General features: G+C 42.9%; 1 pseudogene; it reads left to right on the top strand.

Annotated features, from left to right (window-relative positions):
- Positions 1-17,652: 17,652 nt before the first annotated feature.
- On the top strand, positions 17,653-18,361 carry LOC121036294 (40S ribosomal protein SA-like; annotated as a pseudogene).
- Positions 18,362-22,383: the final 4,022 nt, after the last annotated feature.

The following is a 22,383-nucleotide window of genomic DNA, read 5'->3' as shown; positions in this document are numbered from 1 at the left end:
CTTTCTAAAGTGCAAATCTGATTCAGGTACTTCCCTATTCAATAAAAAGGGTATGTGGATAATGCTGCAGACCAGTATTGCTTATTTCCCCTTACGGAGGTGACGGCCTTGAGTGGTGCTGAACCATATGATCCTGAGTGCCTTTGGCATACCTGTTGCAGGTGGCCAAAGTCTGGGTTGGACTTTGAGGAACTACTTGTGAGTTCAATGAATACATAGCTTTATTCATATGTTTATAGTTAAAACCTTGTTTACTTACAGAACAGGTTGGGAGGGGAAGTGACAAATGATTGCCCCTGGTTTGGATTCCACTGGTGCAGACCTTTACCTCTGAATAGTTATATATAACCCTTCCCAGACAGCAGAGTGCCTCTCTCTCCACTGGTGCACCAAAATTATTGTGGCAATACTTTGTTCTTTATGCAGTCACATTATCTGGGAATCTCAATGTGATTTACAAGCTTACATAACTTCCCAAATGAGTCAGCATGCTCATCAAGAAGGCAGCATGGTGCAGTGGAAAGAACATGGCATTTGGTGCCAGATAGAAAGTTCAATACCTGCATCTGTCACTTGCTAACTGTGTGTTAGACAAGTTATCCTACCTCTCCAAGCCTCAGTTTCTTCCGATAACGAATGCGGATGGGAATACCTACCAAAGAGGGTTATTATAAGGATTAAATGAGGTAAAGAACGCTCAGTGTGATACATAAGAGGCCCTGAGTCACAGTTCACCTTCCCCATCCTATATCCTGATTTTACTCATCTGGCAGAGTTCTTGAACCTTACTGACCTGCAGTGAGTAGAAAATGCTGATTTCCTACTAGACAAAGCAAGTAAAGCTTTATCTCCTTTTAGCACTAGTGGATTTTAGATGAAAATCTGAATCAGTTCTTTGTAAAGGAAAAATGCTCTTGCTCCACTCTGGGCAAAGCATCCACATCATGTATGAAATAAATCCGTACCAGAAAGGGCTGGGGTGCTCCAGGAAGGGCTGGGCTGCACAGTCTGGCTCGGCACCCACGGCAGTCAAAGATTACTGGCGTTTAGAGGTGACTTAGTGAGCACACGGCAAGACATACAGCCGGAAAAATGAAATGTGCAGGAGAGGATTGAAACCCCATCTGCATAGCTGTTGAGCGCGGTGGGGAGCGGTGAGGAATGGCGTTGCAGAATGCCCTTCGAGAGACAAAGCAGCAGCATACAAATGAGGGCACTGCTGTGCCAGCCAGGGCTGAGGATGATTCTGGAACTGTCTTTTCCAAAGTGGTTGGAGCAAATGCCTGCAAGTTAAAATAATAATAATAAATAAAATCCCTGGTCAGCAAATTAACACTGCTGCAAATGTTCCTCCCTGCCGGTCGCAACGCTATTAGGGGAGGATTACCAGACAAGCTGATTTCCAGGATCTTTATAGCCCGCATAATACATAGTTAGCAGTCAGCTGAGGTCAGAGAGAGTGTTTATAATTAAGGGGTGATTGGTGACTATGTCCATAACAGCAAAGAAACCTCTAAAAAGAAAAATCAGGAGCCAATCTTTGAACTTAGAAACTAGAGAATGTTAGAACGTGAAAGATTCCTTCTGATCATTGAGCTGTGCTGATGATATTTAAATGCTAAAGAAACAGTAGAACCTTTCTTTCAAGTAAAATCGTATGCAGACTCTCCCCCTGGAAGGCAAACAAAAGGAATGCTGCTCCGAGTAGGGGAGGGAAGAGGAGAGGACAGTGTGGTTCTGGAGCCCCAGCCTCTCCCACTCCCAGCCTTCACTTTAGATCTGCCACTGTGGCCCCGAATATAATCTGCAAATCAAGCCCCACCGACCGTGGTGTGAAAACCTCTAGGCTAGTCCACCCCATACATTGTACAAGTGAGTTTTGGCTCAAAGAGGGGAAGCGATTAGTATAAGGTCACCCAGCAGAACTGGGACTAGAGCCCAAACCTCTTGAGTTTAAATTCCTTGCTCTCTCCTAAAAACTACCTCCCCTTATAAAAAAAAAAAAAAATGAAAAGTATCTTTAAAGATAAAGTTACCTCATGAAATAGCTTGTTAAAGTAAATGAGAAAGACAGAGGCATCCAAGTGTAAATACTGGCTTTGCAAAGAATCCAGTTCTATCTTCTTGACTGCTGGACCCAAGTGCAGCTTTTATTACATTTATTTTTAGGACTTTCAGCATGGCAGTCACAAAATCCAAGTAGATTTGCTAAACTGGGGCGCCTGGGTGGCGCAGTCGGTTAAGCGTCCGACTTCAGCCAGGTCACGATCTCGCGGTCCGTGAGTTCGAGCCCCGCGTCGGGCTCTGGGCTGATGGCTCGGAGCCTGGAGCCTGTTTCCGATGCTGTGTCTCCCTCTCTCTCTGCCCCTCCCCCGTTCATGCTCTGTCTCTCTCTGTCCCAAAAATAAATAAACGTTGAAAAAAAAAAAAATTAAAAAAAAAAAAAAAAAAAAAAAAAGATTTGCTAAACTAATGGCCTCTTATACCAGGGTAAATCTAACCAGTTTGTGCCTTCTAGAAAAAACAACCTAAAACTACAACAGCTTAGTATCTTTAAAAAATTATTTTTAATACACTGGCATAGTAAGAAAGGAATCTAAAATGCATGGTAGATGGAGATGGCCAAACCAAAGCTCTTATACAGCGGAGCACGAGGCATTTCAGATTCCTGACTCTACTTCCCATTGTGAGACCTTGAGCAAGTCACAACCTCTCTAGCCCTCAATCTTTTTTCAAAAATCTACAAAATGATGAAATCATTAGAGTCATTAAAAGTCAATATTCAACAGAACCCTGACACAGAACTGTCCAGTGTGCTGGTCAGCCAGCACTGTGCGTGTTCACAACAACAGAGGCCTCTGTCTCTGAGTCAGAGGGTCTGGGAGCACAATTACTGTAGTAGAGGAGAGAGAAGCAGCAACATGGAGACGCTGTAGGTTGAAAGGAAAGAAGGAGGAGGGAAGCAGATGCAGAGAAGAGCAAAGGGCTCTCCTTTCATGCATCAGAGGATTGGATTTTGATCAGCAACCATCCTAGACATTTATGTCACACCTATTACCCTGAAGTCCTCTAAATGTTTCCTAATGGACTTGGCTTTGGGGATTCCATTCAAGGCCTTGAGCCATGTGGTCTCATTTTAAACTGGGAATGTTCAATTAAAATAGTCGCTATGTGGTAGCAAATGATAAAATGATACCAAGTTTTTATAAGGGGAAGAAAAGCAACATTTTTTAAAATACAACGTCCCACACATTTTGTTTGTTATTCAGTTTAATGCTTACTATAACTTTTAAATTAGATATCATTTCTCCCCATTTGACAGATCTAGATGCAGAGAGGCTTAGCATCTCCTTTAAGATAACAAGTATTTTATGTAGCTGTTGGGACTGTAAGCCCCCTCAGGAGAGAGACTTTCTTTCTTTCTTTTTTTTAATTTTTTTTTTTTAATGTTTATTTATTCTTGAGAGAGAGCATGAGCAGGGGAAGGGCAGAGAGAGAGGGAGACACAGAATCAGAAGCAGGCTCCAGGCTCTGAGTTGTTAGCACAGAGCCTGACATAGGGCTGGAACTCACAAGCCGTGAGATCATGACCTGAGCCGAAGTCAGACACCCAACCGACTGAGCCACCCAGGCGCCCCAGGAGAGAGACTTTCTTGTTCGTGCTTCTGTCATCAATGCCAAACACAGTGCCTGGTGCATAGGTGATCAGTGCACATCACTAAAGGAAACTGAAGGAAAAGGCCAAGCTTTAAATCCAGATCTGCTCAACTCCCAAATCTACTTCTTACTACCACCAAACTTAGACAATTTATTAAAAACAACTGTTATTTGGCCAGTTGTTCTTAACCCCTTCTTTACTATGTAATTGGAAGTGTTATGAGCTCTGGTTTCTATGCCTGTTTGAAGCTCTAGCTACCTAATTGGTTACTGAGTTCCCATCTCTTGGCTGAATCTATAATTAAGCAGGTTTTTTTAAGACATAGTTAGCCATAGTCCCAGGTTCCCTAAAATGTATAACATTCACCCAGAGGACCACACTTGAAGAAAAACACAGAACTGGAAAATATTTTATCATACTCCAGTATCATTGCTCTCCTCAGTCACCTTAAGCAATTACAGAACAAAACGGTGCTGTTTTTTTTTTTTCTAATCAGTAAACACAAATTTTAAAACGCAACTTTCATAGAGTTTCTTCACAGTACATCTTAGAAATGAAGCAAATCCTGATTCAAGGATGCTAGTACACAAGGATGGTAACACATTGAAGTTTATGTCCAGGAACTGGATGAAGGTAAGAAATTAAAGACTTGTCAACCATGTTGTATTACAAGGGCACACTCAGGTGTGCCTGGGATCTTGCTCTGATTAATGCTTCAGGACTCAGCAAGGCAGGCCCAGTGATTTGTGGGTGGGTGGTTCTGAGAGAGTGAGCGATCAAAGTCATGTCTTCTTGTCTTTCTCACTTAGGGCCACTTCCTCTCTGGTGTGTTGACCAAGGCTATACCTGGCATGGCTTCATTCATCCCAGGGTACTTCACTAGGCCTTTTCAGTTGTGTGCTCATCTATTTCTTCCTCCCTCCACTTTTCGCAAGTATTGACCAAGGGCTCTCATGGGCTTAGCCTCTGCAAGGTGCTGTGGGAGCTACAGAAAGAACAAAGTATGAGCTTCTAGACTCTTGTGGGCATTACTGATTATATACCTGGAACTCAAGTGTGACCACGAGGCCCCCAGCGAGCTGAGCTGGTGACTTAATTATTATCACCTTCCTTCTTCATCAGCTCCTGAGGTCTTAGAAAGTCTGTCCTGTTATTGTAGCCTGAGGAGTGTAATTCTCCCTTATTTCACTCCACACAGGGGTGCACCATGACATCAACACAAATGCAGCCTTCTTGCCTTGAGTGAAATAGCACCCATGTTACCATGCCTGCACAATCAGAAAGGTGACAACCCTTTACAAATCAGTCAACTGGAGAAGATACAGGGTCAGTTCAGCTTTGTGGATAATTCTCCTTGCTTTCTATACCGGGTTTGGTTACCTCTATTTCCTGCCTGCACTGAACTACTATATGTATAATATATAGTATATATATATATATATATATTTGCTTGGTGGTAGGTCTGGGTCTCTCAGAAGTCAAATATTCTCTTTATTTTCTCCTTATTTCCTGCTCTGATTTTCCCTCTAGAACATCTGCCCTGGTCAAAATCTTTTTTTTTTTAATGACAGTTTTATAGTGTACAGTTCAGTGCTTTTTAGTGTATTTTCAGAGTTATACATCACCACTATCTAATTTCAGAACATCTTCATCACCCCCAAAAGAAATCCCATAGTCATTAACAGTCACTTCCCGTCTCTCCCCCCGCCCCTTCCCCTTGACAACCACTAATCTATTTTCTATTTCTGTGACTTTGCCTATTCTGGACATTTCATAAAAATGGAATCATACAATATGTGGTCCTCTGTGACTGGCTTCTCTCAATCAGCATGAAGGTTTCAAGGTTAATCCATGTTATAACATGGATTAGTACTTCATCCCTTTTTGACTAAATAATATTCAGTTGTACAGACAGACTGCATTTTATTTATCTGTTTGTCAGCTAGTGGACACTTGGGTTGTTTCCATTTTTTGGCTATGAGGAATAATGCTGTTACGAACTTTCATGTACCGGTTTTTGTGTGGACATATGTTTTCACTTCTCTTGGGTATCTATCTAGAAGTGGAACTGATAGGCTGGCGAAAATCTTAAGGAACCATTTCTAATGGTCTTCATTCCTATCTGTTTCCCAGGGAATACAGTTTCTCTATATTCATTAAACAAAAGGGAACGATCAAAGCAGGAACTTCTTCACCAAATCCTGGACACAGTCTTTGCTTTTCCAAATCAGTTACAAAGCCCAAACATCTCCACTCTAAACAACATGCAGCTTTGAGTAACTGTGGCAGGCCCAGGATGGGGACCAGTCACTGCAGTGATTCACATTAAACAGCAGCTTGTAGCACCCAGAGAGGGTACACAGAACCAGCCTCTTCTGACCAGGCTTTAATCTTATAAACAAAGGAACATTTATAGTCATGTCATTCTCTGCTTATAACTGATTCCTTGAAATCTAGTCTCTTGTATCCTGTCCATAATCTTGGACTATGATCTCAGGGTTATGCATGGCCTGGAATAAGCAAGGTACAACCTTGGAATCCTAAATTGCCCTTTCCCCACCAACTGCTCTGCAGGCTTCTGTTTATAACTGAAGTCTGCCCTCTGCTGGTCGTAGCCGGCCCTGACCTGCAACATGGAGGCGCGGAGCAGATTTCTTCCAAAATCATTTCTTCTCCAGGAGCATTTAGGAAATTGCTACCATTTACTCAGCTTATAGCAATACAGAGAAATGGCATCTTCTGCAGGGTATTCCTCTTTTATTTTTTTACTTTTTGATGTTTGTAGATTTTTCCCTTTTATTCAAAAGTAAGTTTCAGTTACTTATGAGCCACTTTCATTTGTGATAAATAACCATTATTTGTATTTATGCAGTGTCTGCCAAGACCCTTCTGTTCCTATTGACTCATGAGTCACTAAAATACTCTTCCATGGTAGAAGTGGGCAAAGGCTACTTGAGATAGAACATAATATGAGTTTTCCAGAGGTGGTTTGTAGACTGCCTTGAGTAAAGAAAGACCCAGGGACTGATTCTCCTCAAGTTTTGTGGGATATCCCACTTGCCCTGTTGGAAAGCTGCAGGGCATCAGACATTTGGGGAATCCATGCAGACATGGCAACCAAGTGGGCACTCTGGCCAGGGAAGCAGATCCAGGAGGGACATGAAAGATAAGTGGGGAAGGAAGTCAGAGCCTAAGGAGACCAGGAGACAATGTAAGCAAAAGGCTGAAGTGGTGACAGGAGGAAAGAAAATAAAGTAGAGGAGGGAAGGTGGTTTTACAAGGGCAGAACAGGGGACTAAAGAAGTGACTGCTTCCCTGAGGACCATTACTGCTTTCTGCAATGCAGTAAAAATCTGTTCAGTTTTTAGGTAACAAAGGAGAAGGAATCCTTTCGATGTTTTTATCCAGAGTCCTTGAGAATAACTCTATGCCTCTGAACTCATGTTTTAGGAACATTTTAACTTTCTTCCCTGAGAGAAATGCAGCATTTTCATGAAAGAAGACTTAATTTTTAGAGACACAGTTTGTGTTTCTAACATCTGAGTAGCTGGGAAGGAGGGGACTCACAATGATTCGTTATGATGAGCATACATTCTAGCCAGAGTTCTGGAAATCTGTCCCCCTTCCCGAAAGTACAGCCATAGTGGGGACTCCACTGCCTAGAGCCCCTACTGGTTCCACTGCTCATCCCAAGGCCACCCCCCATAAGTCTCGCTGTCCTTGTCAGTCTCCTTGGAACCACAGAAACCAGGGCTCAGTGTGTAACAGAGATTCCTGTGTCCTGTTCGATCTCTTCCTTTCCATCTTCCTCTTGCCTGCACCTTTACCTCCTTCCCTAGTCCTCTGGATGCAAGTTCTCTCCTCCTACATCGCCCCTCTCTAGGCTTTGTGACTTGGAACTCAATCATTTTAGAAACGACAGGGCTTACTGTGTTCCCATGCTGGATGCTGCCCCTTTAAAATCAACCTTAAGTTGGAGGGAAGAGAGAACCAGGTCTTCTGCCTTTCCTCCCAGAGATAAAAGCTATTCTTAGCAGTCAAATCGGCTTGGCATTTGGGGAGACTTGTATTTTTCTCCTTCCCGCTCCAGGGGTTTTGCCATTGCAATTCCTCTTCCTCATAAAGAAAAGATGAAGGGGATAAAGAGAAGGGGGAAAAAGGAAGGACGGGCACCATCGCTGCTGCCCCAGTAGGCTCTTCTCAGGACTTATTGTGGAAGGCTGGTCCGGTTGGAGCACCCTCACCCCAACCCCATAAGACCGGTTTAATTCTAGCAGTCATTTTTCAGGCAAAAAAGACTAAAGGCCAAATGAGCTCCCTTCAGGCCTTTCCACAGCACTTTGTATGTGGCACGTGTTCATTAAATATGTTTGCTCAGCCAGCCTCCTGCCTGTACCCTCATTAGGGTGGGTCTCTCAGGACCGCCTTCACTGGGCATTTAGGGCCCAGCAATCTGTCAGGGCATTTAAAACCCAGCATTAAAGAGCAGGCTTCGGAGAAACCAGGAACTAGGGAAATAAAAAATTTTTTAATTTTAAAAAAGGAAAGGAAAAATATGGATGTGCAAAGCTCAAGAAGCTTACGTAATCCGATTCCGCTTGGACCCAGATGGTGAAATTCTGCAGAGCGGCCAGCAGGGGGAGCTCAGGCAGTGTGTCAGAACGCCGGCGCGGAGGTTGCCTGGAGCCAAAACTCCGCACAAACAAAACAATGAACCTTTGTGGTTTCTCTTGGGTTCTTAATCCAGGCCGGCTGAGTCCAGGAAGGCCTGATCATCATTGTAGGGGACTCAGCTAGCATCTCGCAGAACACCGATTTCATAAGTCTGTCTGCCTGCCTCTGTCCCCCAAATTGTTTCCTCTGTGTTCTGTTCGACCTCTAATCCTTTTTCTCAAACTCTCTCAGTAACCCTTTGTACCTCTTTTTATAATTCTTGTTTTCTCTGAATCTGTGTTTCTGTCTGTGCTTCTTTCTTGTTATTTCTCCGTATCATCCTAGGTCTGCTAGTCACATAAATGAAAAATAAATGGAGATGAACCCACCCAAGAGCTGAGCTTTGAAAGATTTTGAGATCTTGCAAAAACTAATACTTTGATTAAAATGTACTCTGTGCCACAAAAGTGGTTAATTCTGCCACTACTTAGCTGTGCAGTCACGTCTTTCATGTCTATTCTCTAGTCTCTGTCCTCCAGGCCTGCTGCCCTTGCCACCCTGCAGTCTCTCCACTGCCATTGGTTACTGCTAAGCTGTTGCCCACCTCCCCCAACTACTGACCTCCAGTAGTTGTCTCCCTCCCTGACCAACAGGACAAGGTTTTCCAGGTCTTTTAGAGAAGATGCCCACACCTGAATAGCTGAACCTCTAGTGACACAGTGTTTCTTACATAAGACCCAGCCCCTCATTTCCAGAACATGAAACTCTTGTGGGATCAGGGGTTGAGGGGCTCCAGGGGAGAAATAGAGGAACTCAGCTTTGCATTCTACATGGAACCTCTTATTATCTAATATTCAGGTGCTGGACTGGATCTGGTCCACTCTGTCGCAGTATCTTCATTCATGGTGACTTTCTCTCAGGGATCTTCCTCATTGTATTTCTTTCCAGATTGACCCTCAGGGACCTTTAGTTTATCACACAATCTGTATATCTGAGTCTGTGGGGTAACAACCAAAAGATTGAATTCTTTTTTCTGGGCTTTTGAGCCCTGGAGATTCAAGAAATGCAACTGAGTGTATGTTTTAAGGTTCCAGAGCATCCTGGGACAGTCAAGCACCCCGAGCATTTGATCGAAGGCAGCTTTGCCTGGAGCCCAGAGAGGCCAAAAGAGGACCCTGAGCATGCACAGCATACAGATAGCTCCTGGGCAGTGATGCTCAGCAGGAGCTATTTCAGTTCCAGCCCTAAGTACTGTGACTATGGCAGTGGCAGTGATGTATCCTCATTTCTACACGCTATAGTCTCTACCTCCAAATCTATTCTGTTCTATGCAGGTTCTCATTATTTTTAAGATCCAGTCATATGTGTCCCTGAGAGGTGGATTCTAATATTAGATCTGGTAGGACATGATGCTCCTCAGTACCTTAACTTTCAGTACCTTAACTCTTGTTATCTTAACTTTCTTTAAGCCTCCTGGATTCAAGGATGGTAGTGTGCTACGATCAGATCACAGTTATCTCTGCCCTGCTCAATTCTGGGTAACCATCATCACTTCCTAGTTCCAGAACCTGTTTGGAACCAAGTTTAGGGGGACAGACAGGCAATGCAATTTAAAGGTATTTACCACTTTCTTGCCCTTTCTAGGCCCTGGCCGTACAGAGAGTGTGAACAAGACATAGGCCCTGTCATCAGGGAGCAAATGCTTCTATTGGAGTGACCCACTGTCTCTCTGATGGGAATAAAAATGAAACTGCTGCAGAAAAACCCAGCACTGCAAAGTGCTAACATCATCAGGCAGGTTGCCTCTGCAGTGCAATCTATAATCTCTGTGACTTCCAGAACCAAAGAATTGCTATATGAGTTTCTAAATTAGGCTTTGCGTTACTTTGGAAATTAACAAAGCATTCCTTCCCACAGACTCTGTTCCCAAATTAAACATTTTGTGCTTGTACAGCTGTTCAAATGTTGGTGAACTGAAGATGAAAAGGTTCTTAGGAAGGGAAGAGAGGTGGGTGCCTAATAAGGGGAGGGGAGCACTGCGGGGGAGTTCTTGGAGGGGGAGCTGGAGGTCAGGTAGCAGAGATTACAGAACAGTTGGAGAAGTTTATAATCCAGTTAGTGAGCACATAAAATGTTTTTTAAATTATTAGGTCTAGATAAATGTAGGTTAAGGGGGCCCACTATGATCAAGTATTTAAAGGCATACTTTTAAGTGGAAAACTTGAGAAGTGGCTATTCCCCTCCTCTAATCAGTAGAAGCCAGAGGAAACAGGAAATAAACAAAAACTGCTAAGATGGCATCTTAAGGTCATTGTGAGGCCCACTTTTCAAGATCTGACAACTGTTAAACACTAAAATGGGTCACAGAGGATGGCTGTCACCATGGCTGTGACTCTCCTCCAGAGGTATTTATGGAAAGAACAGAGCCTTTGTGTTCCACAATGCTGCAGGTAACATCCAGGGTAGAGACACAGGCATGTCCTGGATGAGCTAGCTCCCCAGGTTCTCTTCTAGACTGGGAAAGAAAAGAACTCTTATGGCATTAGAGGCCTTTAGCAGCAGCTAGAGAGAAATGGACAGATGAAAGGCCCACGGTCCCCACTGGCCCACCTCTCACCAACATGCCAGAGACCCTTCATTAAGCCGCCTCTGTGTCATTTGTTTCATGAACTTGTACCTTGATCTTTGCTTACAGGGATGTGAGCCATCTTGGCAAATGTTTTTTTAGAAAGCCTTTGCTCACAAAAATTCTGTCCACAATATTTGGATTGGCTACCAGGCCTCTCATTTTCCACACAAGTTGTTCCCAACTTATCTCTGGGTCTCTTCCAGAAAGGCATGAATTATTTGGTGGTGATGTAACTTGAAACCCAGATTCCACTTGGAAACCATTTTCATAGAGGTTGGCTGGATGGTAAGGAATGGAAATGGGGACTGGAGAAGAAGAGAGTGAAGAGGTTTAAAAAAAAAAATCCAGGTTTAGCCAGATAGTATTTTCCATGCAGCTGAGGGAGCAAGAGGCCCTGCCTTCAGTAGACAAGGCCCCAGGGCTCACAGAGTCAGAGAGCTGTGCTGGGCACTGGCTGTCTGGCTCCCCTGCGGTTCCAGAGCATGGCCCTGGAGAGGCTGTCCTCTGGTCTTGGCTATGACACCTTTTACCTGTATGGTGCTTTATGGTTTCAAAAGCACTTTCACACACTTGTCTTATTTGATCCTCACGATTATGCTATGAGAGAGGTAGGACACAAATTATTACCCCCATTTTAGAGATTAAGAAACTGAGGATCAGGGCAGTCAGACAATGTGCTATCACACAGATAGCAGGTGGAAAGCCAGAACTCCAGCCCAGGTCTTCTAACTTGAGCTCATTTACTCATCCTTGTGAGCAGTCCAGTGTGCCTTTGAAATCAGAGAATTCTGGACCTTCTCTCCAGAAAGATAAACTTGGAATTTTTAGATGCTGAAACTCAACATAGACTCCAGGTAAAATTCCCAAACTTTCAGCCACCCTTATGAATTCTTGCGAATGTATGCATGCCTTGCTTCCCTGACCAGACTGCAAGCTCCTTGGAGGTTCAGGCTGTGTGTTTTCTCTTCCTTCCCATTCGCTCTCATAACTGTCACAGAGCCAAGCACCTAGCCAAAGCTGTTGCATTGCCAGGAAGAGGTAAGGCAAAGTAAAGAAAGCAAATTAAGTAAGTGGGATAGATGTCCATTTCCACATTTGACCACTTGTCCTACAAGAACTGGTATCCTTGTACATGTTCTGTCCAAGACAGTCATCTGCCAGCCACACTATTTCCCAAATCCTAGAATACAGCAGTTTCCCATGGTGGCAGCAACATATCTTCCTCCTTGACATAATTTTCCAGGCACAAGATGGGCTCACAAGCATGAAGAGGTAACAACCTCAGTGATCTCACACCCCAGGATCCTGATGTAAGTAAAGAAGACAGACTGGCTGCCTTAGCTGGGGAATAGAGGTGGGTCCATGGGAGGGGCTGTAATGAGCTTAAATTGAGAGGGAGGGGTGGTACTGAAGCAGGAGCAGCAAGAGCATCCAAGGAACACTGCTGAGGACATCTGGGTGACCTGAAGGAGAGAGTGCCTTCTGGCAGTGGGAGGGGTAAATGTGCCTGGAGGATGCCTCAGTAAGGCGGAGCCCAAGGCCAGTGACATTCTTTGACCACAGTGTTCACTTGGCACCAAACCTCAGGGCCATCTTGCTTCATCTCCCTAGAACTCATCAGCAACTGTGACTCCAGTTTTCTCACCAGAGCTACAGGGAGGAAACACTCAGTGATAATCCAAAGGCAAGGACAATTGACTAGTTAAACAGAGATGGCTCCAGTTTAAGACCTTTGCCCCATTGTTACCCTGCCACCTCTTCGTTACCCTGTATCACAAGTCCTTACTTTCCCAGGTTTGGTGGAGAAGGAAAAGGATTCCAAGACTGTTGTAAGCAAGCGGGGCCACTCCCAATAAATGAGACCATCCCGTACCCTAGGGACTGACTCAGTTGAGTTTCACTGGTCAGAAGAATCTGAATTTCAGACAAAGGAGGTCTCTGTTTCTTACCTTGTAGATAACAATGACTCTACTATGAGAACAATTCTAGGGTGATACAATATTACAGAGAACCAGGACCCTAGAGATTATTACATATTCATCCAACAACCTCACTGACACATGAGGGGACTTGAGAAAATGGCAATGACATCAGTGTCCAAGCCAACCAGGAAGTTAGTGAAAGAATCTGCACTAGAACCCAGAAGTCTTGACCCAATACCACACTAGCCCTTCTCCTATGTTACCCACCCTGGCCCTTTTAGATGGCAAAGGTTTCCACCCAGGGGCAACTCTGAGCAACCAAGGAAGGAAGGTCTGAATTTGCAAAACTGCTTTGTGGAAACTACTGCTCTTTAGGAGACCTTCTTATGTTGCAGCCAGCCCTGGGACTGTGTCCTTGCCTCCCTGCATCCTGTAGGGAGAGAGAGAACCGAAATTTTTGTTCTAAACGCCCTTCTGGCCACCAAGCCTGCGCCCTCTGGCCAAACCCAGTACCTGATTTCATCCTAGTGGATCTCCACCCACCAGTCTTGGTGCCTCCTCCTGGAGCAAAGGGGCTGATACCTTGTCAGGTACAAGTTGGAAGTGGAACATGTTGCACAGACATCCCATAAATGCTCTACAAGTGAATAACTAAGGCTCCACATCTCCTACACTGCCTCCAGTTCACACTTCCAAAAGCATCCAGCAAACTTGCGTTCAACCTGTGGATCAGATTAGGTCAAATAAACAGATATTTATTGAGGTATTATTGGAAAGCCAATGTAGAGGTGCTGAGCTCTACACAAAGACATGCCCAAGTCCCTGCCTTCAAAGGACTCAAAAGCTAACTGGGGGAGACCAGGTGATATTTCATTTTAAGTTAATATCACAGGTAGCGATACAAGAAGTGCCATGAAGCAACAAGTAACCATTTGCAAAATTACTGGAATAGAAAATCTGTGTGTTGGTACACAGGAAAAAACACTGTGAACTGAATGGTTCAGGGAAACTTGTAGAAAAGGAAAAACCTCATCAGGGCTTTGAAGGATGGGTAGAATTCAAAGGAGTGGAGAGAAGGTTTGAAAGAGCATTACAGAAATTGGTAACTGAGAAAAGATACAAAAATAGGAAAATGCAAGTGTGTTGAGGGTAGTAAGTAAAGATAATTGCAATAGTAGATGATGCTTATCATGTATCAGACACTGTTCTCAGCTGTTGCATTGTCTCAGCTAACATTAATTCTTCTGATTCTCATGCAGTTCAAATTAGTACTATTATTATCGCATTTTTATAGTCAAAGACACTGAGGCATAGAGAGGCTTAAGTAATTTACCTGAGGACAGTGCTTATAAGTGACTGAGCTGGAATTTGAGCCCAAAAGCTACACATTTGGCCACTGCTTCTCTCATTGTGGCTAGAAGGGTTGATTTCTTGGAAAGGTGTGTTGGTGGCAGATCATAGAGGATCTGGAATACTACGTTACAAACTTGGACTTGACTTTGTGGTCAAAAGGAGAAACAATGAAAAGTTTCTGAGCAGGCTGGCACCTGGGTGGCTCAGCTGGTTAAGTGTCTGACTCTTAATTTTGGCTCAGGTCATGACCTCACAGTTCAATTCATACGATCAAGCCCCACTGTCAGCACAGAGCCTGCTCGCTCTCTCTCTCTCTCTCTCTCTCTCTCAAAACAAATAAATAAACATTAAAAAAAAAAACCCAAAAGTTTCTGAGCAGGGAAGTGGATCTCAATTTAGGGCATTAAATTGAGACACTGTACACAGGAAGGAAATCCTGAGGACACCTTCACATTTTAAAAAAGCACAGAGAAATATATTAGTACATAGGTACAGATGTCCTTCCTTTTCGTAGAGGGCCTTGTGCAGTTACTTCCATTGGCTTCTCAGATCTTAAGCTAAAAGGGGATAAATCCTTGGTTGGTGGCATGGAGGGAACAACCAAAATGTAAACTGACCTGAAATCTACCCAGGTACGTGATCAAAAGCCAGGGGCTGAGATAGGCTTAGAGGATAGTGTTTACAGGGAGATAGGAGACCTCGGATCAGGAGACAGTGGGGAAGAGTGGAGGGAAGAATATGTCAGACAGCAAGTGAGAGCTCAGCAAAATGAGTTGGAACCTTGGGTGTATAGTTCAGTGATATCTTAAGCATGATTGAATCAAAGTTTCTGGAAGAGGCAAAAATATTGTCAGCTATCTCCTTGATTATTTTGTAATAGCAGATAATCTCTTTAGTCCCTTCCCTCTTTTTACAGGCTAAAATGGAAAATCTTTTCTCATGCACAGAATGCTTTTATTTCTCTCTGTGTCTTTTAAGACTCGATTTTACTAATACATTCTATCCAGCACTATAAAGCCAAGCTTGTTCTCATGACCATCCACTCTAATGAATGTGGGACAGATGAAGTAATAAGAACTTTGAAAGGGTGGTGATGGAAATAAGAGCATCTTTTTGTATTTTCCAGGAACTGTATGCACAAAGAAGCCTGCTCAAGCCAATAGAGTAAAAGCATTGGATAATTTGATTTCTGAGCAGAGATTAGATAATTGTCATGGATGGGACTTTGGGAATGGTCACAGGAGATGAAGCATCATCCTGTTGAGATGGTCTTCAGGGAATATTGGGTGTATGAGAGTGTTATTTGGCTCCTGAGTCACAAAGCATGGGTTGTAGGGCTGGCCTTAGCCCAGGCTCCAGGAAAAATTATGTATTTATCCTTATAAATTGCGGTATTCAGTATAACAATTGCCTTGATTTATGGCCACGCCTTCATGACCCCACTTTTGGAAATGGACTCCAAATCTGAGTTCCAAGCAGCTGTTTTATGTCTACCCACAGGAAGCCAATAAATAAATGATGTGGGGGTGGGTGAAATGGTTTGTGAATGCCCAAATCTGTTCTCTTGAACATACATTTTTGTTTGAAGAAAGAGTTGATTAGTTTGTGTTTAAGTGAGGGCAAAAAACACTCTAATGTAAGAAAATCAAATGTTGTGTAGATATCCCCTCTCCAATCACATGTGTGGTATTGATAAACTGTGGCTGTTGGTCTTTCCTTCCTTTGCTATCTTCTCATCTTCTCAGCTGCTATGATTTGAGAAGACTTAAGCCCAGGCCTAAGGCTGAATCATTTCTGGCTGGTGCTGTGCACAAGGGGTTTGGAAATAAGTCACATACCCAGACCCAAGTGCTAGGAACCAAGTGACTACATCCAGGCTCCCATGTTGACCACAAATTCTTCCCTTTAAGCCAGGTCTGGGATAACTACTACCCAGAACTAACCTGGGTACATGGGTGGCCCTGCAGCCAAAGTTCTATGTTGGCCCTTCCCTGTATGTTGGCCCAAATCCCAGAGGTGAACTATTACCCTGGTTTCCTCTCCTAAGTTCTTACTTCTTTCCTGATTACTTCTTACTTACTTTCTTCTCCTTCTAGAACTAGATTCCATCCATCCTTGTCCCTTCTCCCCACAAGCTGGGGTTTTCTGATGCCAGGTTATGGAATGATTATGCCATGGGACAGGGCACATTTGTCTAATTGGACCCTCATATTGAGTCCTGTTGATTTAATTTAGTGTTTCTCAACAGGAGTGGAACCACCCCTGAGGGATGTATTGGAAACTCAAGGGGGCATTTTTGATTGCCACAATTATTGGGAGGGGCACTAGTGGCATTTAGTGAGAGGGAACCAAGGATGCTATTGTGCAATTGTGTGCAGCACAGGCACCTTAACCAAGAAATGTTGTGTGTCCCGTATAACCTTCAAAAGTCACACTGGACATTTTTGTGCAAAAATCTGTTTATAATTGTCTGGATGTGGAATTTAGTCCCATTTTACTTGGAAATACAAGTTACTTTTGCATAGTTTTAATATACATGGAATTTTCCATACATGCCCTCTAAGCATTTTTAAAGAAAGAGAAGACTGTACTGTGTTTGGTTCAGAACTTTACCAGCAATAGTCATGATTTCAGAAAATTATCTCACTGACAGTGACATCGTTCTTGGTATTTGAGTTGCCAACACACCTGTCTCTGTCTACATTTGTCTCTGCCACATTCACTGTGATCTCAAAGCAATGGACTAGTTTATTCTATCTTCTAGTCATCCCCAAGCATTAATATACTCTAATACATATTAAAATTTTATTACAAAATATTCCTCTTCTAACAGTATTTTTCTTTATTTTTATAGTTAGGATGTTATATTAAAAATATGTATCTAGGTGGTTTATTATCTGTGAATTTCTTTTCATAGTAGTAAATGGGACTTAACAAAACATTCATTTAAAATTAGGTCATTGGCTTTCCGTGCTACCCAGGGAGGGGTCTATAACGGCGTTGTTTTATGTTCCCATTGTAACTTAAAGGGAAACTTTCACAGTGTCTGGAGCCCTTGACGTCCAGCAAATGAAGGAGTAGGATGCCCTCAAATTCCTTGCAGCAGGAACCTAGTTAGGTGGTACCAACCTTGTGTTGGTATTCCAAATGGAACAGTACATCTACAAAAGGAAAAGTGATGGTATCTACATCATGAATCTGAAGAGAACCTGGGAGAAGCTTCTCTTGGCAGCTTGAGCCATTGTTGCCATTGAAAACCTGACTCAGGGGTGCCTGGGTGGCTCAGTCGGTTAAGCGTCCGACTTCAGCTCAGTTCATGAACTCACGGTTTGTGAGTTCGAGCCCCATGTTAGTCTCTGTGCTGATAGCTTAGAGCCTGGATCTTGCTTCAGATTCTTTGTCTCCCTCTCTCTGCCCCTCCCCCACTCACACTCTGTGTCTCAAAAATAAACAAACATTTAAAAAAAAGAAAACCTGGCTCATGTCAGTGTCATATCATCCAGGATACTGAACAGCAAGCTGTGCTGAAGTTTGCTGCTGGAGCCACTCCTATTGCTGGCTGCTTCACTCCCAGAGCCTTCACTAACCAGATCCAGGCAGCCTTCTGGGAGCTGAGATTTCTCATGGTTACTAATCCAAGGACTGACCACCAGCCTCTCAGAGAGGTGTCTTATGTTAACCTCCTACCATTGTTCTGTGCAACAGAGACTGTCCTCTGTGCTATGTGGACATTGCCATCCCTTGCAATAACAAGGGAGCTCACTCACTGGGTCTGTAAATTGATGCTGACCTGGGGAGTTCTGTGCATGTGTGACACCATTTCCCATGAACATCCATGGAAGGTCATGCCTGATGTCTACTTATACAGAGATCCTGAAGAGATTGGAAAGGAAAAGCAGGCTGCTGCTAAAAAGGCTGTGACCAAAGAGGAATTTCAGGGTGAATGGACTACTCCAGCTCCTGAGTTTATGTGATTCAACTTGAAGTCACAGACTGGTCTGAGGGCATGCAGGTTTCCTCTGTCCCTATTCAGCAGTTCCCTACTGAAGACTGGAGCACTGAGTCTACCACTGAAGACTGGTCTGCAGCTCCCACTCCTCAGGCCACTGAGTGGGTAAGAATAACCACTGAGTGGTCTTAAGCTGGTCTTCCACAAAGGCAAATAAAATGAAATAAGGTTGATGGAAAAGAAACAGTTTCTTTAAAAAACAATTAGCTCAGGGGCGCCTGGGTGGCGCAGTCGGTTAAGCGTACGACTTCAGCCAGGTCACGATCTCGCGGTCCGTGAGTTCGAGCCCCGCGTCAGGCTCTGGGCTGATGGCTCAGAGCCTGGAGCCTGTTTCCGATTCTGTGTCTCCCTCTCTCTCTGCCCCTCCCCCGTTCATGCTCTGTCTCTCTCTGTCCCAAAAATAAATAAACGTTGAAAAAAAAATTAAAAAAAAAAAAAACAATTATCTCATTGGCCTCATCAGATTAAGAATCCTTTGGGGCGCCTGGGTGGCTCAGTCGGTTGAGCGTCTGACTTCGGCTCAGGTCATGATCTCGCGGTCCTTGGGTTCGAGCCCCGCTTCAGGCTCTGTGCTGATGGCTCAGAGCCTGGAGCCTGTTTCAGATTCTGTGTCTCCCTCTTTCTCTGATCCTCCCCTGTTCATGCTCTCTCTCTGTCTCAAAAATAAATAAATGTTAAAAAAAAAAAAAGAATCCTTGACCTCAGTGGATATTGCGGCACTGTCTGTTGAAAGCAAGAAAAGACTGAAGATAAGGTCAGTGCCTTCCCAGGGGAAGGCTGTGGCTGCCTATCAAGGGGTCTCATAGGTAGTATCCCCTTGACCACCTTCCAAATTTTATTGTTTATGCTCATCAGGATCTCAGAAGTTTCCAGAATTCAAGGTCACTTGAATCAGGCAAAACCATAAGTTTACTCAATAGTCAACTTACAAATTTACAGTGGGAGACATTTCTTCCCAGGGACTGAAGGTCTTATGTCCACTGTCCAAGCCGGCCAATCCTAGGAACAAAATGAATATGAATGCTGAACAAAGAGTGCAAAGGGTACTGAAGAGAGATCAGAAGAGACACTCCAATCCCCCAGCAGAGCATACTTCTCCAGCAGCCACGAAAGGCAGGGTCTCTCCTCTGCACAATGCTTGGGTTTTCACTTTCTGTAACCCAAGTTGATTACTTCCCCTTCTGGCCACACCGCCATCCACTTTTCACCCAGTCTTCCTCCAGGCAGCGTACAATTCAATTGATTAAATATCCTCTGCTAAATGACGTTCACATCCTGGACTTGGCTTCCTCTGATTACACCAAATCACCTATCTTGATTGGAGCTTTGTGAGGCCCACGCATTTTACAGTGTCTTGTTTTACTCCCACAGATGACTAATCATATCCCCATTGTCTGTGAATTTTACTAGTTCAACTCAGAAGGTGACCTTATGTCCCTAATCTCCAAATTCATGGAGAGGCAGACTTCCCACTGTTGCATCCATATCCTGGTGTCAGAAATGAGGGCTGAGGCTTTCTCAGACTCTTTTCCTGCTCTACATTAGTCCCTCTAGCTGGGACAGTTTTTCTGATTCTTATCTCAACTTGATAAAGAATAGTCCTGCCTCACTCCAGCTTCCCACTGATCCCTCTGCCCCCAGCCACCCTAGGTGGCAAACTTCTATAATAGATCAAGCTGGAGGCCACTCAAATTATGATAGTAACTGATTATGGGTCAGAATAAATAATACAGTCATCAGGGTATTTGTGGGATTTTTGGATTTGGGTTTATGGTTTGTTGCTTTTGAATATAGAGTGATTTCTACTTACACAAACTGGTCAGATGGAATGATAAGCTGATTAACTGAAGAGTTTAGTTAATTAAGAGATAGTATATATGAAATAGATGAACAATGATTCTCACAGAATTATTAATGAAATATGGTTAATTCAAAATCTAAATGAACTGTAGTTATTTTCTCATTTTTCAGAAGAGTTCAGGGAAGCATTCTTGCCCCTCTGCACCTTTCATGACTGTATTATGGACTGAAGTAATGTTTCCTCCAGCTTTTCATATCAATCACCCAAACCCTCTCAAGTCCCTATTAGTGTTCTCTGTACTCTTTCACTTTCCAGAGTTGAAACTTTAACTATTATATTTGCATCAGTAAGAACCTCACTTACTTACTTATTTATTTATATTAAAGTTAGTTAACATACAGTATAGTATTATTGGTTTTAGGAGTAGAACCCAGTGATTCATCACTTACTTATAACACCCAATGCTCATTCCAGCAAGTGTCCTCCTTAATGCTCTGCTCCCCCCTCCATCTGCTCCCCCCTCCGGCAACCCTCAGTTTATTCTCTGTATTTAAAAATCTCTTACGGTTTGCCTTCCTCTGTGTTTTTACCTTATTTTTCTTTCCTTTACCCTATGTTGATCTGCAGTGTTTCTTAAATTCCACGTGTGAATGAAATCATATGATATTTATCTTTCTCTGACTGATCTATGTCTCTTAGCATGATAATACTCTAGTTCCATCCACGTTGTTACAAATAAGATTTCATTCGTTTTGATCACTGAGTAATATTACATTATATATATATATATATATATATATATATATATATGCACACATACACACACACCATATCTTTATCCATTCATCAGTTGATGGACATTGGGCTCTTTCCATTTGGCTAGTGTCAGTAGTGCTGCTATAAACATTGGGGTGCATGTGCCCCTACAAATCAGCATTTTTGTATCCTTTGGAAAAACATCTAGTAGTGCAATTGCTGGGTCATAGGGTAGCTCTATTTTTAACTTTTTGAGGAAACTGTACTGTTTTTTCCCCCAGAGTGGCTATACCAATTTGCATTCCCACCAACAGTGCAAACGTGTTTCCTTTTCTCCACAGTCTCACCAACATCTGGTTTCCCGAGTTGTTTATTTTAGCCCTTCTGACAGATGTGAGGTCATATCTCATTGTGTTTTTGATTTGTATTTCTCTGATGATGAGTGATGTTGAGCCTCTTTTCATGTCTCTGTTAGCCACCTGGATGTCTTCTTTGGAAAAGTGTCTATTCATGTCTTCTGCCCATTTCTTCCCTGGATTTTTTTTTGGGGGGGGTGTTGAATTTGATAAGTTCTTTATAGAGTTTGAATACTAACCCTTTATCTGATATGTCATTTTCAAATATCTTCTCCCATTCCATCAGTTGCCTTTTAGTTTTGTTGATTGTTTCCTTCACTGTGCAGAAGCTTTTTGTCTTGATGAGGTCCCAATAATTCATTTTTGCTTTTATTTCCATTGCCTCTGCAGACATAACTAGTAAGAAGTTGCTGCGGCCAAGGTCAAAGAGATTGCTGCCTGTTTTCTCCTGTAGGATTTTGATGGTTTCTTGTCTCACATTTAGGTCTTTCATCCATTTTGGATTTATTTTTGTGTATGGTGTAAGAGAGTGGTCCAGTTTCATTCTTTTGCACATTGCTCTTCAGTTCTCCCAGCACCATTTGCTAAAGAGACTGTCTTTTTTCCAATGGATACTTTCCCTGCTTTGTCAAAGATTAGTTGGCCATATATTCTGGGGTCCATTTCTGGGTTCTCTGATCTGTTCCATTGATCTATGTGTCTGTTTTTGCACCAGTACTGTCTTGATGATTACAGCTTTGTAATACAGCTTGAAGTCTGGAATTGTGATGTCTCCAGCTTTGATTTTCTTTTTCAACACTACTTTGGCTATTCAGGGTCTTTTCTGGTTCCATATGAATTTTACAATTGTTTGTTCTAGCTCTGTGAAGAATGCTGGTGTTATATTTATAGAGATTGCATTGAATGTATAGATTGCTTTACATAGTATCAATATTTTAACAATATTTGTTCTTCTAATCCAGGAGCATGGAATATTTTCCCATTTTGGGGGGGGTCTTCTTCAATTTCTTTCATAAGCTTTCTATAGTTTTCAGCATAGACATCTTCTACCTCTTTGGTTAGCTTTATTCCTAGGTATCTCGTGGTTTTTGGTGAAATTCTTAATGGAAGCAATTCCTTGATTTCTTTTTCTGCTGCTTCATTATTGGTGTATAGAAATGCAACTGATTTCTGTACATTGATTTTATATCCTGTGACTTTGCTGAATTCACATATCAGTTCTAGAAATTTTTTGGTGGAGTCTTTT

The sequence above is a fragment of the Herpailurus yagouaroundi genome, unplaced genomic scaffold (assembly GCF_014898765.1).
Source record: "Herpailurus yagouaroundi ecotype Mexico unplaced genomic scaffold, PumYag 162, whole genome shotgun sequence".
Lineage (NCBI taxonomy): Eukaryota > Metazoa > Chordata > Mammalia > Carnivora > Felidae > Herpailurus > Herpailurus yagouaroundi.
The sequence above is the reverse complement of the archived record's forward strand: the minus strand, read 5'-3'. Positions and strand labels throughout refer to the sequence as shown.